General features: G+C 51.5%; 1 long non-coding RNA gene across 3 annotated transcripts; it reads right to left on the reverse strand.

Annotated features, from left to right (window-relative positions):
- Positions 1-1,178: 1,178 nt before the first annotated feature.
- On the reverse strand, positions 1,179-11,222 carry LOC123570287 (uncharacterized). Of its 3 annotated transcripts, none has more exons than XR_012427426.1 (4): positions 11,089-11,222; positions 10,043-10,353; positions 5,673-6,652; positions 1,179-3,631 (listed from the first exon to the last, which is right to left on the reverse strand). It is a non-coding gene; the product is annotated as an uncharacterized lncRNA (long non-coding RNA). The 3 variants fall into 3 exon arrangements; XR_010583552.1 differs by having other exon boundaries at positions 10,043-10,372; XR_006694360.2 differs by lacking the exon at positions 5,673-6,652 and having other exon boundaries at positions 10,043-10,372.
- Between the last annotated feature and the right edge of the window lie 6,386 nt (positions 11,223-17,608).

A 17,608-nucleotide genomic window follows, 5' to 3' on the forward strand; every position in this document is an offset into this window, starting at 1 on the left:
CAAGCATGCGATTGGCCCCGTGCACATCTGTGCCTGCCATTCCTTCCTCTCGGGCTTCCTCCTGACCCCTCAGTCTGCAGGCAGCCTCCTTGCGTTCAGCTCTCCACACAGGGAAAGCCCTATCATCCTAGCTCTGCAGCCCCCACCCCAACCAGTCACTCGATCACATTACCCTGTCTGATATTTTGTTTTCCTTTTTTTGAGACAGGGTCTCACTCTGTCACCCAGGTTGGAGTGCAGTAGTGGGATCACAGCTTACTGCGGCCTCAATCTCCCTGGCTCAAGCAATCCTCACACCTCAGCCCCCTCAAGTACATGGGACCACAGGCGCATGCCACCATGCCTGGCTAATTTTTGTTTGCTTGTTTTTTGTAGATCTGGGGGTCTTGCTATGTTGCCCAGGCTGGTCTCAAACTCCTGGCCTTGAGCAATCCTCCTGCCTTGGCCTCCCGAAGCACTGGAATTACAGGCACGAGCCACTGCATCCAGCAGTCTTATGTTTTCTGTACCGCTTCTCAGTCCCCAGTGCAACCTCATCTGCCTGTTTCGTGTCATTTTCTTCCACTAGAATGTGAGCTGCTCGGACACCGGGACACTGCCCATGGTGTTCGCCGCCATAACCATTGTAAGCCCCCTGCAGGCCTTGCATATAATAAGTGCTCAGTAAATATCTGCTTTCTGACCCAAAAAAAACAAAATGAGCCCAGGGTGTGCCTCTGATAATGTCGAATAAGGGTTGGCACACAGCAACTGTGAGTGACGCTGTTCAGTGACCCCTGTCTGGGCCAGATAAGTCTGTGTGGTTTGCCCAGGGCAGGGCAGCAGCACATCCTGAGTCCAATGTGCCACCCCCTTCCATGCCAGTGGGCACCCCGGGCAGCAGGAGTCCCGGGTGGGAAGGCAGCCCTATGCCATTGGGCCCTGGCACCCCAGCTATGCAGACCAAGGAGGTTATGCTCCATCAACAGCTGCGACTTGCAGCTCATGTGACCCGCGCTTCTCTACCCCTTTTAGTTTCCCCCATGAAGCCCCAGGGTCTGGCGGGAGCAGCTATGGCTGGCGCTGCGTAGCCAGCCAGGCCTGGAGAGGCTGAGCCCAGCAGGAAACCCGAGTCGGAAAACCCAAGTTCAAGGCCCAAGTTCCCCAAGACCTTCAGTTCCAACCACAGAGAACGTGAAGAAATGGAGTGTGGTGTTTATTGCAGGCACATTTCATCTACACAAATTAAACTGTATCCTCTGCCAAAAGAGAGGGAGGGAGGGAAGGAGAGAGAAAGGACGCTGTAGAGAGTGCTGCCAGTGGCTGTGTCCTGCCTGTAGAGTGCTGCCAGTGGAGGCTTGCCTTGCAGCGAATGTGAGATGGAAAGCATCCTTAGTTGCCCTGCTCTCCCAAAAAAGTGTGCGATTATAATGCTTTTTATAAAAACACAGGCCCCAAACGGGTGCTATGCCAGAGGGGCTTGCACCGGCTCATGAGAGCTGATGTGTGCACCTCCTGCGGATGGCACCTTCATGCCGGCACCCTACAAGCCTCCTGGTGGGAGCGTTTACATAGCAATTTACGCTATGCTACAAACCAGGGCTTCTTACACGTGTACCAGCATCCCACTGCCCTAAACACAAGCCGGCTGCTCTGTGTGCAGTACAGGCAGTGTTAAGTTGCCGCCCCTTGAACCAGAACTCCAGGGGAGACCAAGGGTCTATCTCTGCAGTGCCTTCCTATCTAGGAGCCAAAGGGTCATCTTTAGGGGGCTACCTAGCCCCATGGAAGATGGGGCTCTGTGGCCTGGGGGCTGGAGACAGAGCACTTGCTGGCTAAGGCAGGGGAGAGTGCATGGAAGATGCGTGTTTTCTCGGGGCATATGTTATATATACTTCAATTTAAAATGTTTGTAGAAGAACCATTTGAAGCCGGTCGCGGTGGCTCATGCCTGTAATCCCAGCACTTTGGGAGGCTGAGACGGGCGGATCACGAGGTCAGGAGATCGAGACCATCCTCGCGAACACGGTGAAACCCCGTCTCTACTAAAAATACAAAAATTAGCCGGGCGCGGTGGCGGGCGCCTGTAGTCCAGCTACTCGGGAGGCTGAGGCAGGAGAATGGCGTGAACCCGGGAGGCGGGGCTTGCAGTGAGCTGAGATCCGGCCACTGCACTCCAGCCTGGGGCACAGAGCGAGACTCTGTCTCAAAAAAAAAAAAAAAAAAAGAATCATTTGGACTCTTATGTGGGTGCTTAATAAATATCTGAAATTATTTGCGCATTTCTCCAGCAGTCTTGTTTCTTAGTGGTAATGCCAGGCCAGGCGTGATGGCTCACGTCTGTAATCTCAGCACTTTGGGAGGCCAAGGCAGGCAGATCACTTGAGGTTAGGAGTTCAGGACTAGCCTGGCGAACATGGTGAAACCTGGTCTCCACTAAAAATACAAAAACAAGCCAGTCATGGTGGCAGGTGCCTGTAATCCCAGCTACTCGGGAGGCTGAGGCAGGAGAATCACTTGAACCCAGGAGGTGGAGGTTGCAGTGAACTGAGACAGCACCATTGCACTCCAGCATGGGGGACAGATCGAGACTCTGTCTCAAAAAAAAAAAAAATAGTAATGCCCAGGTTACCCTAAGTGGCTCTTGCTTGAAAATCACAGATTTAAAGCAAGGAAACCCACATTCCTAAGAAATGCAATATGTCACCAAATTTACAATTTTAACAGCTCCCTCCACCTTTCAAAATACGGGCTCTTCCTCTACCCCAGACCTCCAGGGACCAGGTGCTCTGCAGTCCTGTCACTAAGGTGTGGTTGCCACAGCCATCCTGGCCCCCCACTGTAAGGTCTCCAATTGGGTAGTGAGAAAGTGAGTGGTGACGACAGGGCCCTGGGGCCACAGGGTGTGGTGGGAGGGGAACAGGGCCTGTGTCAGAGGCCCCTGGCAGGTCTGGAAGTGGGCTGGCTTCCCTCAGGACCTGACCTTAAGATGAAGCCAGAGAGCTGAGCTGGAGTCAGGCAGGCTGAGGCCTCCTGCAGGGGATCTGGGGTGGGGAGAGGGGCCTGCAGGGGCGTGGCACTGAGAGGCAGCTGGAGGCTTCAGGCACCAGGCAGGGCAGCAGGAAGTGGGGAAGAGTGGCGGTGAAATGGAGAGGCCAAGGGCCGGAAGACCAGCGAGGAGGTTGTGGCCGGTGCTAGACGTCTGCGGCTTAACCAGGGTGTTGGCCTTGGGGATGCACGGAAACGGGTTTGAGAGGTGCACACAGCATCCACAAACAGGGCCTCAGGGACGCAGCCCCTCCAGCCTCCATCTGAGTGTCTACTCGAAGCCAAGTGCCCTGAACGGTGGCAGCCCTGCTAGGCAAGTGGAGATGGGTCCAGCCGTCCAAGCTGCTGAACAAGGTGCTGTGGACAAGGCCACTGTGGCCAAGGAGACAGAGGCTGCAGCTGAGGTCTCAGGGAAAAGGGGTGCAGGCAGGTGGCGAGACACGCTTGGGCAGGCAGAAATGAGGAGGAAGATGGCAAAGCTGGGTCGTAGGGGTGGGGAGCCGTGTGGGCACACCTCCAGTGTTGGGCAGGCTGCAGCCTTGCCTGGCTTAGCTTCGTGAGTTCAGCCAAGGGTGAGCCTCCGCCCGTGCCTTAGCGTCCTCATCTGTAAAATGAGCATAAGGAATAAAACACAGCGAATAAAGTTGGTGTGCGTGATATCACCCAAAAACTCGGAGGGTTCCGACAGAATACAGTATCATCTTCCAAAAATTACAGGTGTGAGCCACCGCTCCCAGCCCTGGCATTCTCCCAAGCTGTCCCCTTGGGCCAGGTGTGGTGCCTCATGCCTATAATCCCAGCACTTTGGAAGGCTGAGGCAGGAGGATCACTTAGGCCTGGGAGGTTGAGGCTGTAGTGAGCTGTGATTGTACCACTGCACTCCAGCCTGGATGACAGAGAAAGACCCTGTCTCTAAAAAAAAAAAAAAAAAAGCCAATAAAACCCCACCTGTCCCGTCCATGGCTGCATTCTCGGTAGGACTCCAGAATAACCCCAGGTAGTCAGCACTGGCGGCTGCTAAGGACACTGAGATGGATCCTCCCAGGATCACACAGCCAGTGGCTGAGTCATGTGGCGAGGCCCCTCTCTCCAAATCAGCTGTTCTTCCGGACTTGAGGAAGGCTTCCTTTCACCATAAATTTAAAGCCCCATTGCCTGCCAGGGTGAGAACGGGACTATTTTTTGCATGGCACGAACCCCTGCCAGCTCCTGGCTCCCAGCGGTGTTTGCTGCAGAATTTACAGAATGCAGTAACTATTGAACACCCTATTATCCGGCTGCCTAATTAATGTAAATGATAGTTATGGTCCACACACCGAGGCGTATGTTTCTCGGAGGAGGCCCTGCCAGCCGCCTGGGCCCCATTCCAGGGGTTTTTATGGTAGCAGCCCCATTCTGGCTTTGTTGAGTAAAAGGTAAGTTGTGGCCCTAAATAATGAAGACAGAAGGGCTAATGGGCTCAGAGAAGAAGGGCAGCTCAGACGCTGGTCTCCGAATCAGGTGACAGACCCTGCACTAATGTGGCAGGCCAGGTCTCACTAACGAAGGCCTCCGTAACACCTGTTTCAGCACTGAGTGGTGAAGTTAAATATTAAAAGCTGATAGAACCAGTGCCCTCTACAAAGGCTGGAATGTAACAGATGCCCATCAAGAGTTTTGCCCAGGCCTTTCCTGGGCCTTGAAGCATGACAAGATAACAAAGGAATTAACAGGACCCATTTTAAGATTAAACGAGTTGTATTGGAGGCCTGAAGAAACTCCCCAGACCTCCACCAACAAGTTTACCGGGGATCTGAAGGAACTCCCCAAACCTCCATGATTTAGCAGGAGACAAAATAAGGGTAATTGCCCCAGCACCTGGACCCATTTAGATTAAGTAAGTTTACTGAGGCTTCAGAGGAAGGTCTTCAGAACTCAGATCTTAGTTATAGACTAAAAGAATTGGGCCGGGCATGGTGGCTCATGCCTGTAATCCCAGCACTTTGGGAGGCCCCGATGGGTGGATCACAAGGTCAAGAGTTTGAAACCAGCCTGGCCAACATGGTAAAACTCCGTCTCTACTAAGAATACAAAAATTAGCTGGGCATGGTGGCGTGCGCCTGTAATCCCAGCTACTTAGGAGGCTGAGGCAAGAGAATCACTTGATCCCAGGAGGCGGAGTTTGCAGTGAGCTGAGATTGCGCCACTGCACTCCAGCTTGGGTAACAGAGCAAGACTCCATCTCGAAAAACAAATAAATAAAAGAAGTTAATCACTTATATCTTTAGATGAAGGTACACTTACACATAAACATATAGCTTAGAAGGTATATAAGCTCTGGAACACTAATTTTGAGTTGGTCTGGCGATATTTCCCAGGTCTTCTTCCCTGTAACTGGTTATAGAAGTAAAACCTCCCTTCCTCCCCAGTTCATCTGCATCTCGTTATTGGGCCAGAGAAATAGCAGCCCGACCCTCTTTTGGCCTGGAAACACTAATAGACAGGGTCTTGCCTTGCAGACCCAAGTGCTCCATGGACCCCCATTGCAACAGTCCCTAGGACTGTCTGGAAGAGACACACAGGAGGTGTTTCTCCCAGAGCGCTGCACGCAGAATAAAATCCTATGAGGCCTGCGTGGCCTGGCCCCTGCCCTCCTCCAGTCTCACCTCGTGCCAGGCAGCTTCCTCCTCTCCTCTGGCTCCAGGCGAGTGGCCCATCCTGGCCAGGCTTGCTCTGGCCTTCCCTAGTTTTAGCACAAACCAGGGCAGCTGGTCACCCTACTCCAGCCCCACCAGCTAGACTTGGTCTCAGGGCATGGGCCCAGGATGGTCTTCCCCATTCTATGTCTGTATCTTGGTGCACTGGGGCTGTTATAACAAAAATATCATGGACTAGATGATGGATAAAGAATAGAAATGTGGCCGGGCGCGGTGGCTCAAGCCTGTAATCCCAGCACTTTGGGAGGCCGAGACGGGCGGATCACGAGGTCAGGAGATCGAGACCATCCTGGCTAACACGGTGAAACCCCGTCTCTACTAAAAAATACAAAAAATTAGCCGGGCGAGGTGGCGGGCGCCTGTAGTCCCAGCTACTTGGGAGGCTGAGGCAGGAGAATGGCGTGAACCCGGGAGGCGGAGCTTGCAGTGAGCCGAGATCGCGCCACTGCACTCCAGCCTGGGGCACAGAGCAAGACTCCGTCTCAAAAACAACAACAAAAAAAAAGAATAGAAATGTATTATTCACAGTTCTGGAAGCTGGGAGGTCCAAGATCAAGGTTCTGGCAGATTTGGTGTCTATCGAGGGCTCCTTCCTTGTAGACACGTCTCTTCTCGTGGTGTCCCCACAGGGCAGAAGGGATAAGAGAGCTCTCGGCCAGGCGTGGTGGCTCACATCTGTAATTCCAACACTTTGGGAGGCTGAGGCGGGTGGATCACCTGAGGTCAGGAGTTCAAGACCAGCTTGGTCAACATGATGAAACCCCATCTCTACTAAAATACAAAAATTAGCCGGGCGTGGTGGGTGCGCCTGCAGTCCCAGCTACTTTGGAGGCTGAGGCAGGAGAATGGCTTGAACCTGGTAGGCAGACGTTTCAGTGAGCTGATTGCCCCATTTCACTCCAGCCTGGGTGACAAGAGCAAAACTCCATCTAAAAATAAATAAATAAATAAAATTTTAAAAACAGAGCTCTCTGTGGCCACTTTTTTTTTTTTTTTTTTTTTTTTTTTTTGAGACAGAGCCTTGCTCTGTTGCCCAGGCTAGAGTGCAGAGATGCAGTCTTGGCTCACTGCAACCTCTGCTTCCTGGCTTCCTGGGTTCAAGCGATTCTTGTGCCTCGGCCTCCTGAATAGCTGGGATTACAGGCATGCACCACCGCACCTAGCTAATTTCCGTATTTTTGTAGTGATGGGGTTTCGCCATGTTGCCCAAGCTGCTCTCAGACTCCTGACCTCAAGTGATCCGCCCGTGTCAGACTCCCAAAGTGTTGAGATTACAGGTGTGAGCCACTGCTCCCGCCTGGCCTCTTTTATAGGGTGTTAATCCCTGTAAACACTCCATCCTCAAGACCTAATCCCCTCCCACGGGCCCCACCTCTGAACAGCCTCACATTGGGCATTTGGTTCAATATATGAATTGGTGGTTGACGTGAAATATTAAGTCAATAGCAGACTGTTATCTTCTTGGGGGGCAGACCGATGTTTAGGCCTTCCCAGACCACCCTAAGTCCACCAGTCACCATCTCCACGGTGCTGGAGAGAGCAGATGACTCTCCATGGCTGGTGTGCTTCTGTCCTGTGGGAGAAGGCTGGGCCCTGCATTGGCTGCCCACCCCGGCCCTCCCTCTGTCACAGTGGCATTTGCAGGAAGAGGCGGGGCTGGCCTTTCTTAGAAAGAGCCTGTGTCCAAGACCAGGCACAGTGGCTCACGCCTGTAATCCCCGCATGCTGGGAGGCCGAGGTGGGTGGATCACTTGAGGTCAGGAGTTCGAGGACCAGCCTGGCCAACATGGCAAAACCCTATCTCTACTAAAAATACAAAAAGAAGCCGGGCCTGGTGGCAAGCGCCTGTAATCCTGCCTGTAATCCCAGCTACTCGGGAGGTTACGGCAGGAGAATCACTTGAACCCAGTAGACAGAGGTTGCAGTGAGCTGAGATTGTACCACTGCACTCTAGCCTAGATGACAGAGAGAGACTCTGTCTCAAAAAAATAAAAATAAAAAAGCCAACAACAAAGAAAGAACCTGTGTCCAACTCGGTGCTGCTCAATCCTGGCTACCTGTTAGAATCACCTAGTAGGGAGTTTTTAGAACACTAAAGCCCAGACTTCACCCCTAAAGTTAATCCAGAATCCCTGGGGTGGGGCCTTGGCCTCAGTGTGTGTGTGTGTGTGTGTAGAGAGAGAGAGATAGATATAGATACAGATATATATAGAGAGAGAGACAGAGAGAGACAGGGTATCATTCTGTCACTCAAACTGGAGTGCAGTGGCGTGATCTCGGCTCACTGCAACCTCCTCTTCCCGGGTTCAAGCAATTTTCATGCCTCAGCCTCCCGAGTAGCTGGGATTACAGGCGTGTGCCACACTACACCCAGCCAGTTTTTGTATTTTTAGTAGAGACGGGGTTTCGCCATGTTGCCCGGGCTGGTCTCAAACTCCTGACCTTAGATGACCCACCCGCCTCAGCCTCCCAAAGTGCTGGGATTACAGGTGTGAGCCTGGCCGTGCATCATATGTTATCGGTATATTTTTAATCTACATGGCCTAGGGCAAGTCACCTGTGGGAGTCAGAGCTTCCTTGCTGTAGAATGAGGAGTATTCACCCCGTGCTGTGGGAGTAATGGGGGCCGGGCACAGGGTAAACACGTGCCATTTGCTGTGCTGGTGCCTTCTGTTGTTGAATGGATAGTTCAGAACCTCCAGAAACTACCCTGAGAATCTTGGGCTTTGTAACAGCAGTGCCTCACCCAGGTCTCCGAAGTGACCACGGCCACTCACAGGGCCGCAGGCTAGGCCAGGGGCCCCTCCACCGAGGACCCAGACACCAGAAGCCTGGATTTGCCACCACTTTCCATGTTGTGTTATAAACACAAACATGCGTCTGCCTCCTTGACTATAAGCTCTGATGAATTCGCCCCTGAGTCCCAGGCTCAGCACAAAGGCCAGCTCGATGCAGGGGCTCAGAGAACGAGTAAGTGAGTCAGTGAATGTGCCCGCAGCTGGTGTGATCAGATACTTGTGGGTCGTTTCAGGGCCATCTCTGGGGCAGGATGGTGCTTCTGAGAAGGGTCCCTGGACCACCCCACCCAGGAGCCATCACAGGCCAGGTTTCTGTCCCAGCATGCCTTGCAAGGAGTGCCTTGGAGTCACGTTTCCATAGAAATGAAAAGTAAAATACCAAAGTGCATCGCACACATATCAGGTCGCTTCTATTTCCTCATATTTTATTTTAGTTATATGTGAAAAATGGAGGTCTCAGCTGGGCACAGTGGATCACGCCTGTAATCTCAGCACTTTGGGAGGCCAAACTGGATGGATCACCTGAGGCCAGGAGTTCAAGACCAGCCTGGCCAACATAGTGAAACCCCATCACTACTAAAAGTACAAAAATAAGCCGTGCGTGGTGGCAGGCGCCTGTAATCCCAGCTACTCAGGAGGCCGAGGTGGGAGAATTGCTTGAACCTGGGAGGTGGAGGTTGCAGTGAGCCAAGATCATGCCATTGCACTCCAGCCCGGGTGACAAGAGCAAGACTCCATTTCAAAAAAAGAAAACAGGAAAGGTCTCTAGACAGCAAGAAGCACTGCATTGGTCCTATTCCAGGAAGCACTGCAACAGCACCAGGCCTGAGGGACAGGGACAGGTAAATAAATAGAAAAATGCTGCTTAGGAGCAGGGTGCAAGCCCACAGGATCAGATTGTCAAGTTTGGAGCTGAACTCCAGCCTAGGGGTATTTTTTGGGTTTTTGTTTTCTTTTGAGACAGGGTCTGGCTCTGTTGCTCAAGCTGGAGTGCACTGACCCGATCATTGCTCACTGCAGCCTCAAACTCCTGGGCTCAAGCAATCCTCCCTTCTCAGTCTCCCAAGTAGCTGGGACTACAGGCACACCTGAATAATTTGTGTTAAGAGAGGAGGTCGCTGTTGCGCAGGCTGTTCTTGAACCCCTGGGCTCAAGCGATCCTTCCACCTTTGTTTCCTAAAGCGCTGGGTTTACAGGTGTGAGCCACTGTGGCTGGCTCCAGCCCAGGTTTTCCTACTCCACTGCCTTGCACCTGGCTTACCGCCCCCGCCCCGATCTACAGAAGTCCATGATCTCTTCTGGTTCTGGAGCACCGTGGCGGTGTGGCTTCTACACTGTGGTCCCATGTGGACACGTCTCAGAGCTGCCACTCCAGGAGACACTGACTTTGGCCTGTGGCCATCGAGTACATCTGTTGGAAGGATTTTGTTTGCAAGTGACATAGAACCGAACATAAACTGGCTAAACAAAAAGGGAATTCAACGAATCCCAACATTGAAGGGTCAGAATAGAAAGCGCTACCTTCAGGAATGGTTTGATCCAGAGGATAAAATGGCATTTCAAGACTGCTTATTTCTCTCCATATCTGGCTCTGTGTTGCCTCCTTGCTCGGCAGGTTCTCTCTTCATAGTGGCAGGATGGTAGCTCCAGCCTCACATTCTCTCAGGCTAGCTGAAGCCTGGCTGGGGAAAAGAGGAATGTTTTCTCCTGGTAGCCCTTCCTCCAGTATCAGAATTCCTTCATGCTGGTTGGATCGTTATGATCAGTTCCGCATTCCTACACTGCTGCTGGAGCCCCAGGGCACTGACTGGCCACATCTGCATCATAGGCGTCTGTCCTGGAAACAGAGTTCTGGAAAGTGTCAGGAAGGAGGCTGTTCCTCTAAAGGAAATCAAGGTACCTTTTTTTTTTTTTCTTTTTTTTTGAGACAGAGTCTCACTCTGTTGCCCAGGCTGGAGTGCAATGACATCATCTTGGCTCACTGCAACCTCCACCTCCCAGGTTCAAGCAATCCTCATGCTTCAGCCTCTCAAGTAGGTGGAACCACAGGTGTGCACCACCATGACTGACTAATTTTTTTGTATTTTTAATAGAGATGGGGTTTCACCACGTTGGCCAGGCTGGGCTTGAACTCCTGGCCTCAAGTGATCCATCCACCTCAGCCTCCCAAAGCGCTGGGATTACAGGTGTGAGCCACTGCACCTGGCCAAGGTGATATTTTTTAAAAGGAAGGGGCTGGATGCTGGGTGGCAATAATAATAATAATAATAATAATAATAATAATAATAATGTGTCCATTCCTCTGAGCACCTGAAGTAACAGGTGCAGCTGAATGAGGGGTCCTTGGGGAGGACTGGTATTGTGTGGACCCACATGAGCTGCAGCTGCATTTCCCAGCATGTTCTTCCCTGGGTAGTTCCCAGTTTGCATGGGTTGGGCCACAAGAGACATTCCCTGAGATTTGGGAGGCGGAAGTGACGCAGCAGCCATCTTCTCAGCGTTCTGGAGGTCCAAAGCCTCCCTAATACTCTGAGAGACTGCATAAAACACCCATTCCATGATCTCACCTGAGGTGAAGGAGTTGGGGTATTGATCCACCAGTGCCACTTGGTAGGGGCTGTCCCAGAAGGTGTTGATCCCCTGGCATTTCTGATGACCATGAGGCGCGCACAGTTGCACACTGGAGCCTTACAGAATGCCCTCAGGAAAAAAGATGCAGAGACTTTAACTTGCAGGCTATGGGCAGGGCACCAGCAGTGCCTCCTACAGAGTACTGATTAAGTCGCTACTGAGTGCTCTACAGGTAACCCCTTCAAATCTTAGCAACAGCTTCAAGAGGCAATTAACAACATCCAGATTCACCCATGAGCCTCAGGTGCTTGTCCTCCCCTAGGAAGATGGAACAGCAGGGATTTGAACCCAGGATGTCCGAGCCACTACTTTCCCCAACAAAACTCCACAAATTCAGTGGGGTCATTCCAGGCCACCGCCAGGCCCTGCTAACTCCTCAAAGAAGAAAAGCCAGGGCCGGGCGCAGTGGCTCACACCTGTAATCCCAGCACTTTGGAAGGCCGAGGTAGGCGGATCACAAGACCAGGAGATCGAGACCATCCCGGCTAACACAGTGAAACCCCGCCTCTACTAAAAAATACAAAAAATTAGCTGGGCACGGTGGCGGGCGCCTGTAGTCCCAGCTACTCGGGAGGCTGAGGCAGGAGAATGGCGTGAACCCGGGAGGCAGAGCTTGCAGTGAGCTGAGATCGCGCCACTGCACTCCAGCCTGGGGGACAGAATGAGACTCCGTCTCAAAAAACAAAAACAAAAACAAAAGAAGAAAAGCCAGGCTGGGCACAGTGGCTCACGCCTGTAATCCCAGCATTTTGGGAGGCCAAGGTGGGTGGATCGCCTGAGGTCAGGAGTTCAAGACCAACCTGGCCAACATAGTAAACCCTGTCTCTACTAAAAATACAAAAATTACCTTGGCTTGGTGGTGGGCACCTGTAATCCCAGCTACTCAGGAGACTGAGGCAGGAGAATTGCTTGAAGCTGGGAGGCAGAGGTTGCAGTGAGCCAAGATCACGCCACTGCACTCCAGCCTGGGCAACAGAGTGAGACTCCGTCTCAAAAGGAAAAAAAAAGAAGAAGAAAAGCCGAGAGACCCCCGGACCACCTGCCTCCATGGTCACCCTCTGGGAGTCCGTGCTCCAGTACCCTTTGGGTGCCCACCGTGATCAACAGTCAAGTCCTCCCCTTCTGTGACAGTGGCTTTTTGCAGTCTCTTCTCAGGAATGTTTTTCTGCAGATACTAATGAATGACCCTTCAATTTTCCAGGAAGGGCTGCCTTTTTTTGAAGTGGTTTAAGATCTCTGCTCTTGATTGCAATCTTCCAAGAGCTGATTTTGGCCACTTGGCTCTCATTTCTGAAGTGATGATGGGGAGGAGAGGGGAGGAAAGCAAGTGGAAGAAAAGTGTGTGGGCTCAGCTATCTGTAGGAATTGCAATCCCAGGAGACAATTGAGAATTCTAAAAATAGAGAAAAGAACTGTTTTCTTTTCAGCTCTGTGAACAAGTTATCCCTGGTTTGTATCCCAATATCCGCCACACTCATCTTGCACAAATCATGACTTCTCGTGTAAAGGTTTGCTACTTTTTCCCGGTGGTTTTTCATAATTTCAAACAAAATTATTTCTAGAAGACTCATCCCTTATTTTCATATTAAAGTCTGTAGGATGGCCGAGCGTGGTGGTTCACACTTGTAATCCCAGCACTTTGGGAGGCCAAGGCAGGCAGATCATTTGAAGCCAGGAGTTCAAGACCAGCATGGCCAACATGATGAAACCCCATCTCTACTAAAAACAAAAACTAAAAAATTAGCTGAGCATGGTGGCACACACCTATAATCCCAGGTACTCAGGAGGCTGAGGCATGAAAATTGCTTGAACCTGGGAGGTGGAGGTTGCAGTGAGCTGAGATTGTGCCACTGTACTCCAGCCTGGGCAACAGAGTGAGACTTTGTCAAAAAGGGAAGGGGAAGGGGAAGGGGAAGGGAGGAAGGGGAAGGGGAAGGGGAAGGGGAAGAGAGGGAGGGGGGAGGGGAGGGGAGGGGAGGGGAGGGAAGGGGAAGGGGGAGGGAGGGGAAGGGGGGAGGGAGGGGAGGGGAGGGGAGGGGGGGAGGGAGGGAGAGGAGGGAAGGGAAAAAAAGGCTATAGGAAGCTGGCTATGGTGTGCCCCTGTGGTCCCCACTACTCAGGAGGCTGAGGTGGGAGGATTGCTTGAGCCCAGGAGTTCCAGGCTGAAGTGAGCCATGACTGTGCCACTGCACTAGAGCCTGGGTGAGAGAATGAGACCCTATCTCTAAAAAAAAAAAAAGCCGGGCGCGGTGGCTCACGCCTGTAATCCCAGCACTTTGGGAGGCCGAGACGGGCGGATCACGAGGTCAGGAGATCGAGACCATCCTGGCTAACACGGTGAAACCCCGTCTCTACTAAAAAATACAAAAAACTAGCCGGGCGAGGTGGCGGGCGCCTATAGTCCCAGCTACTCGGGAGGCTGAGGCAGGAGAATGGCGTGAACCCGGGAGGCGGAGCTTGCAGTGAGCTGAGATCCGGCCACCGCACTCCAGCCTGGGTGACAGAGCGAGACTCCGTCTCAAAAAAAAAAAAAAAAAAAAAAAAAAAAAAAATTAAGTCTATTAGAAAATGTGACTTGAGTTGGACAATTTCATAGCACATGTAATTTTTAAGAAGTCCTTGCTTCTAAATGGCATAGACCTAGATAAAGGCATAATTGAAAAATGGAAAATAAAAGAATATATCAACCAAAAATCTCACTGTGTATTTCTAGTTTTACTTTTAAAAAAATGTATTATCCAACATAGAAGTTAAGAACTTAAAAACTTATTTTCATCAAAACACTGCCTTAAGTGAGAGAAAAGTCAAGCCATAGAGTGGGACAAGATATTTACAATATACATATCCAACAATCAATTCATATCCAGAACCTATTTTTTAAAGTCTTACAAATCAATAAGGAAAAAGCAGATAATGGAAAAATGAGCAAAAAGATCCAAATGGCCAATAAACGTAGGAAGAGAAGCTCAACCTCATTTGTCATTAAAGAAATTCTAGTTAATCACCTGTCAACTCAAAAACATAAAAAATAAAAAGGAATTATAACCAAAACCACAGTACATTATTATAAACTCATAAAAATAGCTAAAACAAAAAGGAAAGACAATGCAAGGGCTAGCAAGAATTTGGAGCAACTGGAAGTCTCATACCCTGTGGGTGGACTGGCAAATTGGTACAACCACTTTGGAAAACTATGGCACTGTCTATGAGAGCAAAGACATGCTTTTCCTCTGGGCCAGCAATTCTGCTCTCAGATATTTACCCATCAGAAACAGGTCCCTATGTTCACCCAAAGACATGGGCCAGAATGTTCCTAGAGCGTTACTAGTCGTGTCCCATGTAAAGTGCCTGGATGTTCAGCCTGGACGTCTAGATAAATGGAGTGTAGTTCATTTATGAATGGAAATTGATCATGGAATATTCACAAACAGAAATCCATACAGCCATGTGAATGAACAACCTATTGCCTCCCCAACAATGTGGACAGTTCTCACAAACATAGCATGGAGAGAAAGAAGACAGACACACAAAATACACACTCGATGGTCCCATCCACATAAAGTTCAAAAATGGATGGCATTGATTCGTGGTAAAGGGAGGCAGACAGTGGGAATCCCCGGGGAGCTGATGCTGGCGAGGGTGCCTGAGGGAGGCCTCCTGGGCGGGTCAGGAGGCTCTGTTTCTTCCTCTGTGCGTGGATCTATGCACATTTTAAAGATAAGTAAGTACAATTCTGTACTGTCTTTAAGGCCTCCTCTGCTAACCTGGAAAGCCCAGCTGGGTTAGCCTGGAGGGGTGCAAGAAAAGGAACCCTAACGTGCAGTTCAAAGCCAGGAATCACACTCATGGCCACCCCATGTATGACCCTAGTGAGAGGCTGTGGCTTTAGGTCCTTAGCAGCTCATCTTGGGGAAGAGCCCTTGTTGTCCTGTGTCCCAGCTGTCTTGTTACACCTGGGCTCTCACACACAGCTCCTGCTACAGCTCGGTTTGTTCCCTAGGTCAGAGCTTTGGAGACTGTCACCCAGGCCCCAGTCTGAGTTCTGGCCTCATGGCACTAATCCCCCACGTAGCCAGTAGCTAGCCGTGCGGCCTAGAGCCAGTTAGAAATGTGGCTTAAGGTGACCTGAATCCTTCCAGAACATTAGCCCTGCCCCCTGTAGAGTCCCTGAGAAAGAGAAAAGCCCCATGAGTGACAAGGAAGGCAAAGTATCTCCTTGCTGTGTGCTGGAGTCATGCCCCAGGCCCTGGCACAGAGAGCTCTGATCCACCAGGCTACAAGACCTAGGGCCTGGTGGAGGCCAGGGCAAGTGCCTGCCTGGGGTGTGACTGTCTTTTGCACCATGCAGGTTTCCCTTCAGGTCCTGGGGAACTGTCAACAGAGCGCAGGAGCTCCTATTCACCCACAGACACACACACATCCCGTCATGCACACACAAGTGCACGCTCACGCACATCTGCAGGCGTAGATACAGGTCTGCTGATACACACATGCACACACGTACACAAATATCCTTTACAGTAGACACACACGTGCTCAGTCACCCATGCAAGGGTGTGCATGCACACACATGTACTTAGAGATGCACACACACTCATGTAGCACTTGCCAGGCACTATTCTGAGCACTTTCCATATATTAACTAATTTAATCCTTATAACCACTCCATGAGGTCCAGATATCAGTCCCACTTTGCAGACAAGAAAATTGAGGCCCAGAGAGGTTAAGTCATTTGCTCAGAGTAATGGGTTTGAAGCCTGGCAGCTTGGCCTTAGAGTATGTACTTTTTTTTTTTTTTAAATCTGGCTCTGTCACCCAGGCTAGAGTGCAGTGGCGCCACCTCAGCTTATTGTAATCTCCAACTCCCAGGTTCAGATTCTCCCACCTCAGCCTCCCGAGTAGCTGGGACTACGGGAGCCACCAACACGCCCTGCTAATTTTTGTATTTTTAGTACAGGCAACGTTTCACCATGCTTGCCAAGTGAAACTCCTGACCTCAAGTGATCCACCTGCCTCGGCTTCCCAAACTGCTGGGATTACAGGCATGAGCCACTCACGCCTGGCTGAGTATGTGGTTTTCTATGCGAATCTCCATTCACAGACAAATGCACGAAGACGCTTGGGCCCCTGGACACACACACACTCCCACATGCATGCACACACATACACAGACACGTGCACACTTGCCATGAACCCTCCCACACACACAAGCACACACACTTCTTTCTGCTGCCTCTCGCCTCACTTCCTGGCCTCTCTGCCTCCCCGACTGCTGGTAGAAGGAGTGAGAGCCCCTCTCCCCTCTGCCTTGCCGGGCAGTGGGATTCCTGGCTCTGTGTCTGAAACAAACAAACCCAGCACCAGCACTGTCTTCTCCTTGTCTGAAACAAACCCGGTGCCAGCACTGTCTTCCTCGTGCCCTGTAAGTGGGAGGGAAGCCCCAGCTCATCCAGCTCCATTGGCTGCTCTGGTCCCCTCATCACCTTGTGAGACAAATAAGACCTGTTCTTCGTGTTCAATGGGGAAACTGAGGCCCGGAGGGAAAAACGAGTGGCCCAGAGTCAACCTGAGTCGTGGCAGGGCTGGGCTGTGGGTAGGCAGGCCCCTGGTCCCAGGCCAGGCTCTCCTAGGGCTCAGACGATACCTTTGAAGAGCCGAGCAGGAGTGGGTGCAGCCCGGAGAAGTGGGCCACCCTGTGACCCTCTGGTCTCACGCACTAAAGCCTTCCCCGGGAGCCCAGAAAGATAAGTGCCTTTCTACCTGGCAAGGCCCCAGTGGGAGTGGTGGCATTCTGAAGCGGTTGTCACAACTCTGAGCAGTCATGCTAAAAAAGCCCCAGGTCAGGGGCTGAGGGGCGACCTCCTGCCCAACGTGCCCCTCTGCCACATCCCTCCCTTTCTAAGAGTTCGCCAGGGTCTGGCCCCACAGGAAGGCTTTCCATCTCACACCAGTCCAACCCCTAGTGGCGCAGCGGCCTGCACAGTGGCTGCAGCCATACGTCGCAGCTTCCACTCCTGAGTCCTGGACGTCTCCCACATCCTTTGTGTGGCTGGAGGTTTTATGAGAAGCCCAAAAAATAAAAATGAAAAAAATGAAAAAAAAAATTACTCGGGAATTTGTTTTTAATTAAGCAATAAGGCTCGATGGGGCTTGGCTGCTGCCTCGTAAAGCCGCTCCCGGGGTGTGGGGAGGCATTTGGTCCAGATGAGTGCCTCAAATCAGCCCGGAATGTGATGAGATGATTACTCCCCGGAGTTCGTACAAGATGAGTTTCCCCAGTGCTGTCTTATTGCTATTATAAAAAGTCTGCAGGCAGTGGGGGAGACAAGCCGTGGTGCTGCTTGGAGAAGATGAAAACGCCAGTGCTGGCTGTCAGGGCCAGAGCTCAGCCCCCCACGCTTCCTTCACCACACCTACTCACACGGTGGAACCCATGGGTGGCCCACAATGAAATGG

Source organism: Macaca fascicularis, chromosome 19 (assembly GCF_037993035.2).
Source record: "Macaca fascicularis isolate 582-1 chromosome 19, T2T-MFA8v1.1".
NCBI lineage: Eukaryota > Metazoa > Chordata > Mammalia > Primates > Cercopithecidae > Macaca > Macaca fascicularis.